At 33.8% G+C, this 7,772-nt stretch overlaps 1 long non-coding RNA gene across 1 annotated transcript in view; it reads right to left on the bottom strand.

The window, feature by feature from the left end:
- Positions 1-4,747: 4,747 nt before the first annotated feature.
- LOC138842693 (uncharacterized) overlaps positions 4,748-7,772 on the bottom strand; it is a 370,793-nt gene continuing 367,768 nt past the window's right edge. Inside the window, exon 2 of the long non-coding RNA XR_011377453.1 lies at positions 4,748-5,095. This is a non-coding gene — a long non-coding RNA (uncharacterized lncRNA). The remainder of the gene's footprint in view (positions 5,096-7,772) is intronic.

Genomic DNA, 7,772 nt, shown 5'->3' with positions numbered 1-7,772 from the left:
ATCAAATTGACTCTGAATAATTACAGTTTTATTTCTTCCATTCCAATATTTGCAACTTGTATTTCTCTTTTTTTTTTTTTTGTCCTTTTTATCAACACTTAAGGCTACCAGTGCAATGTCTAGCAGTACTAAAATGATGATAACAGGCATCCATATCTCATTCTCAACCTTAGGAGAAAAAGTTTCAGTAATTTATTTTTAGGTAGAATATTTGGTAGATTTTTTTGTGATAATCTTTCAAAGATTAAAAGAATTTTTTATTATTATATAAATGTTGAATTTTGTAAATGCTTTTTTGCATCTATTGAGATTATACCATGAATTTTCTCCTTTTGTTCATTTATTTTCTATTAAGCCAAATTTATATTCTGGAGTAAGCTCCTTTTCCTATATTGTTGTATTCAGTTTTCTAATAACTTGTTTAGAATTTCTGCATCTATTATTATGAAAAAGAATGGTCTGTGATATTTTTCCTTTGGTATCCTTGACAGTTTTTGTATAAAGATGACCTTGGACTCATACATGAGTGTTCCTTTTCTATAATTTCTGTAATAATTTTGATAAATTATTTTTCTTAAAATTGTGGAAAAATTCACTGGAGAAACCATCTGGATCTGGTGCTTTCTTTGTGATTTCAATTTCTTTGATAGACTTAGGATCATTAAACATTGGTGTCAACATTGGTAATTTGTTTTTCTAAGGAATTTATCTTAACTACAGAGTCAAATTTTTTGGTGTAAAGTTGTTTCATTGTAGTTTATCCCTAATTTTTTTTTATATCTAGAATCTGACTCTTGTTTATTCTTTCATCACTATTATTGGCAATTTGTGTTCTTTCCCTTTTGGGGGAGGACATCTTTCTAGGAGTTTATCAATTTAATTAATTTTTTCTAAGAACTGACTCATGGCTTTGTTGATATTTCTCTACTGTAGTTATTTTCTCCATTTCATTGATTTCTGCCTTTCTAATTTTATTTTATTTTTCCTTCTACCTCATTTGGGTTTGATTTACTACTCTTCTAGCCTCTGAAGGTGAAATAGTAAGTCATTGAGTTACACTTTTCTTCTTTTCTAATATAAGCATTTAGAGTTATAAATTTTCATGACTTTAGCTATTTCCTAGAAATTCTGATATTTTCTAATTCGAATCTTTTCTAGTTATCTATTTTCTTATTTCTTTTTTAATGTATGAGTTCTTTAGGAGTATGTTGTTTACAGGTATTTGCAGCTTTTCTAGGAATATTAGTTTTAGCCATTTCTATTTAATTCTGTGGTATTAAGAAAACTTACTTTGATATATTTGTTTTCTTGATATTTATTGAGAATTTTTTTCTTGGCCCAGCATATGTTTTCGTCTGATGAACATCCTTTGTGTACTGGAAAAGACAATATTTGTGCCACTTGTTAGGTTAAATGTTTATTAACATCAAGTAAAGTAAGATGGTTGATAGTATTATTCAAATATTCTCTAACCTGTTTGATTTTTTTGACTACTTGGTCTATCAATTACTGACAGAATGGTATTAGAACTTCCAGCTATGAAGCTGTGTTTTTCTGTTTCTTCCTTTAGTTCTATCTGTTTTTCCTCCATGTAGTTTGAAGTTCTGTTATTAGGTGCATGTACATTGTGATTTTTATGTCTTCTCAATGGTTTGTTTCTTCTACCATGACATGTTCCCTTTATCTCTGGTAATACTCTTCAAAATCTATTTTTTTAATGTTAATATAGTCATGACAATAGCATGTGATATAGCATAATTTTCTTGTGCTTATGGTTTTCATGGTATATGTTTTCATATTTATTCCAGTTTCTGTCTTAAAATGGATCATTTATAGAAAGCATATACTAGTTGAATCTTACTTTTTTATAGTCTGACAATCTCTGATTTTTTTTCTTTTTTTATTAAATGCAAAATTCTTTAAATTCTATAGTGTTTTACAAATTTCAAAAATTTTTACACATATGATTTCATATAATCTCATAATAACACTTTTCCCCCTACCCCTATATTGCCCCTCCCCCTGACAATCTCTGATTTTAAATGGAATCTTTGATCATTTTTTATAGAGTTCAATTATTTCATTTCATTGGAATTATATCTACCATTTTGCTATATGATTACTCTGAATGTCATTTTATGTGATTTTCTCTATTCTAACTGAAAAGTTTTTAATCACATAGGTTGTAATTTTTTGTTGTTGTTGCTTTCAGTGTGGCTTTCTTCTCTAGATGTATCTGTTTTTCTCTTACAATTTGTTTTTTTAAAAGCTTGCTGGTCCAATCTCATCTCTTGATTTTGTGTAATTTCATCTTTGAAAGTTTTGTAGTATTTGTTGGGTATTTTTTCATATACAACAATGCCTATGAAGAACTATTTTTATGATTTTCTTTTCTGTTTCTGTAGGTATTTACTTTTGTGATATGTGTCTTTCATTTGCATTCACCCAATGTTCCAGTCCTTTATTTATTCCCTTCCCTACCTAAGAGTTTCATGCTGATTTCATTTGTTATCACTATTATTATTTTTTATTGATGTATAGTTAATTTGCAATATTATATTAGTTTCAGGTGTACAGTACAGTGATTCAATATTTTTATAGATTATATTCCATTTAAAGCTATTATAAAATACTGGCTATAGTCCCTGTGCTGTAAAATATATCTTTGTAGCCATTTATTTTATGCATGGTATTTCCCACTTTTTAATCCCCTACCTTTATGGTTCCCTTCCCTCCTTCCCTTTCCCCACTTGTAATCATTAGTTTGTTCTCTATATGTGTGAGTCTGTTTCTGTTTTCTTATATTCATTCATTTGTTTTATTTTTTAGATTGCACATGTAAGTAATAATATAGAGTATTTGTCTTTCTCTGACTTATTTCACTAAGCATAATACCTTCCAGGTCTATTCATGTTGCTGCAATTGGCAAAATTTCATTCTTTTTAATGGTTGAGTAGTATTACATTGTATATATATATATTGGGTTGGCCAAAAAATTTGAGTAAAAATAAAAGACACATTTTTCATTTTCACAAAGAACTTTATTGAACAACATATTCACCCTTTTGTTCCACTACCTTGTGCCATTTTTCAGGCAACTGCATAATTCCATCTTCCCAAAATTTTTTATCTTTTTGAGCAAAGAACAGTCTTCCAGGGAATTGAAATTTTTTCCATGAAAAGAATTTTGTAGACATAAATAAATGAAATCTGAAGATGCAATGTCTGGTGAATATGGAAGATGAATCAGAACTTCCCAACCAAGCTCTAACAGTTTTTGCCTGGTCATCAAAGAAACATGAGGTCTTGCATTATCCTGATGGAAGATTATGCATTTTCTGTCAACTAATACTGGATGCTTTTTGTCAAGTGCTGCTTTCAGTCAGTCTAATTGGGAGCAATACTTGTTGGAATTAATCGTTTCGTTTTCCGGAAGGAGCTCACAATAGAGGACTCCCTTCCAATCCCACCATATATACATCGCCTTCTTTGGATGAAGACTGGCCTTTGGTGTGGTTGTTGGTGGTTCATTTTGCTTGCCCCATGATCTCTTTCTTCCATTCCATGTTATTGTACAGAATCCACTTTTCATCACCCATCACAACTTTTTTTAAAACGGAACATTTTCATTACGTTTAACTAGAGAATCGAATGAGGAAATATGGTCAAGAAGGTTTTTTTCACTTAACTTATGTGGAACCCAAACATCAAAGCAATTAACATAACCAAGCTGGTGCAAATGATTTTCAACACTTGATTTGGATATTTTGAATATGTCGGCTATCTCCCACAAGGTATAATGTTGATTTTTCTCAATTAATATCTTGATTTGTTCGCTATCAACTTCAACTGGTCTACCTGACCATGGAGCATCGTCCAGCAAGAAATCTCCAGCATGAAACTTTGCGAATTACTTTTGATGAGTTTGATCAGTCACAGCACCTTCTCCATACACTGCACATATCTTTTTTGGCGTTTCAGTTGCATTTTTACCTTTCTTAAAATAATAAAGCATAATATGCTAAAAATGTTGCTTTTTTCTTCCATCTTCAACATTAAAATGGCTACACAAAAATTCACCAATTTTAATGTCTTTTTTTAAATGCACACTGATATGACAGCTGTCACAATCTAACAAAACTGTTTCGAATGAAGTTAAAGACAACTAAGTGCTGCTAGAGCCATCTTATGGAAAAAACCGAACCTTTTGGTCAACCTAATATATTCACCACGTATTCTTTACCCATTCATCTGTTGGTGGACTCAGGTTGCTTCCATATCTAGGCTGTTGTAAATAATGCTGCTATGAACATCAGGGTGCAGTTATCTTTTTGAATTAGTGTTTTCATTTTCTTCAGGAGTGGAATTGCTGGATCACATAGTAGTTCCAATTTTAGTTTTATGAGGACCCTCCATACTGTTTTTCATAGTGCCTGCACCAATTTACATTCCCACCAATGGTGTAGTAGAGTTCCCTTTTCTCCACATTCTTGTCAACTTTTGTTATTTGTAGACTTTTTGATGATAGCCATTCTGACTGGTGTGGGGTGATATCTCACTGTGGATTTGATTTGCATTTCTCTGATGATTAGCAATGATGAGCAACTTTTCTTGTGCCTGTTGGTCATCTGTATGTCTTCTTTGGAAGAATGTCTGTTCAGTCTGCCCATTTTTAAAATCAGGTTGTTTGTTGATATTGAGTTGTATGAGCCATACTTTGATTATTAACCCCTTATCAGTTGTATCATTTGCAAATATTTTTTCCCCTTCAGTAGGTTGTCTTTTATTTTTTATTTATGTATTTTTTTTGCTGTACGCGGGCCTCTCACCATCATGGCCTCTCCCGTTGTGGAGCACAGGCTCCGGACACGCAGGCTCAGCGGCCGTGGCTCACGGGCCCAGCCGCTCCGCGGCATGTGGGATCTTCCCGGACTGGGGCATGAACCCATGTCCCCTGCATCGGCAGGCGGACTCTCAACCACTGCGCCACCAGAGAAGCCCCAGTAGGTTGTCTTTTCATTTTGATGATGATTTCCTTTGTTGTGCAGAATACTCTTCGATATAAATCGTAGCAATATTTTCTTGGATCTGTCTCCTAGGCAAAGGAAACATAAGCAAAAACAAACAAATGGGACTTAATTAAACTTGATAGCTTCTTTTATTATTATTTTGAATGAAGCTTATTATCTGTTAAAGAATCATGTGGGGAGAAATGGAGGTAGTGAAATAAGCCAGTCAGCTTCTTCATAGGATTACTGTTGCAAATATACTCAATAGATTTGTCATTTCCTTGCCCTAGGGACAACTTTCCTGTTGCTGTTATTGTTGTTGTTATTGTTTAAGAGGCTTATTGAGGAAGTCTTTGGGTCACAGCTCTCTGTGTTGCTACCAGACAACCAGTTTGTACTTTTTCTCCTTGATCCTATTTTACCTCCTAGTGGCTCCCTGGGCTACCATGATGTTCGTACAAATACCTGATCAACACATTTTCTCCTTTTGCTACACCTCCCTTCACATTCCCTGGTTGCACACAACATCTCTAACAGGGTCTTATCCATTTTCTCATGTGATACACACATGCCCCTAGTTCTCTTCTCTCTCAACAAGAGATATTTGTATAGGTCACTTGAGATAATGCTTCTTAATTTAGGAAAAGTATTTAAAAAATTGGTCAAATTCATCTTTCTTCTGCATTTTGGTCCAGATTCTGAAGGATTTTGCAAATGTGCTTTGAGTTTCACATTTTCTATATTTTAACTATTTATTATTTTTCATGAATTTTAAGAAAAAAAAAAGATATTAAAAAAAAGCTTTATTCTGCTATATTTAACTGAGTCCAGCCAGTACTTTTTGAAGTTCTCAGTTTATATTGCACCCTTCAGATAAAAGTAATAAAGATAAAGTGATGTCAAAGATTTGAGATGCTTCCTTTGAGCATCACAGGTGTTTTAGGATTTCTTGAATCCTGGAGTACAAATTTTACTGCATCTTGAATAAAACCCTCAGCTCAAGCAGTATTTACTAAAGGAGATAGTGTAGTACAGAGGTTAATATTGTTTTGAAGTTACACAGGCCTGGGTTAAAGTGTTAGATCTAACACAAACCTGTTGTACAGTTATGAGAAAATTGCTTAATTTCCGTAACTCTTAATTTCTCTTTCTGTACGTTGGTGATGAAAATACCCACCTCACAGAGATGTGGTAGGAATTAAATGAGATAACTCAGAAAGAACAATTGCTACATAATTGTTGCTAAATAAACAGTGGAATTATGATTATTATTCTACATAAAGATGTCTGATTGAATCAAATTGTGAAATTGTTATAAAGTTTTATTGCAGAATTCCACCTTTCATAATCCTTGGGTAGAGAGATATATGTAACTCTCCACATACAAGTAAAATTATTTTGCTGGAGAAACAGAAAACTGGTAAACAATAATTCCTATGTCCTAGGACATTCGTATATGAGGGTTGAGCTTACGGGGAGAAAAGTTTTTCTCATGGAAGTGTATGCCAGCTGGTGGTATGTTATCTTTGTCTTGTCTACACCCTGACCTTTCAGCTTTATAACTTCCAAATGTTTATATAATGAGAACTGCCCTTTTAAAATTGACCCAGTGATTAAAACTGAAAATGAGAGCTGAGACTGTTCTCTAATAAATAGGCTGGATCTGAGCATACATCTGTCCAGCAAAACTCTTCTAAGCAAGCAGGCACACATTTCTTTGCTTGTATCTAAAAAGTGAAGGTGGCATTTATACCGTTCAATAATTTTTCTCTCCGTTTATTCAATGGTGAGATCTAAGTTGGCAAATGCTACAGTCCCATTTATACTACTCCTAGGCTATCTTTCAAGTATTCAGCTTTCAGATGGATGCATCCAGAGCGTTGTTGGCACATACATTTCTTATAAATTTCAACTTAAAAGAAAACACTCCTTCAAGAAGAGAACTGTAGTCAAAGCAGAACCCACTCTACTCTCTTGGCAGTTCATCTTGCCAATAGATCTCTCAGTTCCATCAAAGTTTCCCAGATCCTATAACAGGTTTTTTTAATGACTTTCCAATCATACATATAGCTTTCTTCATACCTGAATGGAGACGTGTTGCAATTATTCAAAACCATCTTTCTCAGTGACTAACAGATAAAAAAAATCCCCACAGCATAATAGAATACCCATAGTAACTTCAGCTTTATACTTTTCAAAGAGCATAAAGATTCATAGGAAAGATTAAGTAACAATACAATATTTTTATTCAAATCTAATTGAAATCAAATCACAGATGTGAATTGGACACAGGGATTTTAATTTCTTCTTTTTCTTACCTTGCTTTCTTCTACCTAAATTCTAGTTACAGTGGCTTCTTATTTTTTAGAGCATGCTAAGTTAGATCCTTTTGACTAGTTTTTAGGACCTTTATCATTAGCTGATTCCTCTCCTTGGAATACTCATTCTCCATATTTTAATATGACTCTCAATTCAAAAGTCACCCCTTCAAGAGGCCTTTCCTGACCATCACTGTTTAACCCAATGCCCTGTTTTATTTTCTTCAGAGCACTTAAAATTATATAAAGTTTTTTTTTTTTTTTGCGGTATGTGGGCCTCTCACTGTTGTGGCCTCTCCCATTGTGGAGCACAGGCTCCGGATGCACAGGCTCAGCAGCCATGGCTCATGGGCCCAGCCGCTCCGCGACAATGTGGGATCCTCCCGGACCAGGGCACGAACCCGTGTCTCCTGCATTGGCAGGCGGACTCTCAACCACTGCGCCA

This window comes from Globicephala melas, chromosome 5, assembly GCF_963455315.2.
Source record: "Globicephala melas chromosome 5, mGloMel1.2, whole genome shotgun sequence".
In the NCBI taxonomy this organism is placed as follows: domain Eukaryota; kingdom Metazoa; phylum Chordata; class Mammalia; order Artiodactyla; family Delphinidae; genus Globicephala; species Globicephala melas.
The sequence above is the reverse complement of the archived record's forward strand: the minus strand, read 5'-3'. Positions and strand labels throughout refer to the sequence as shown.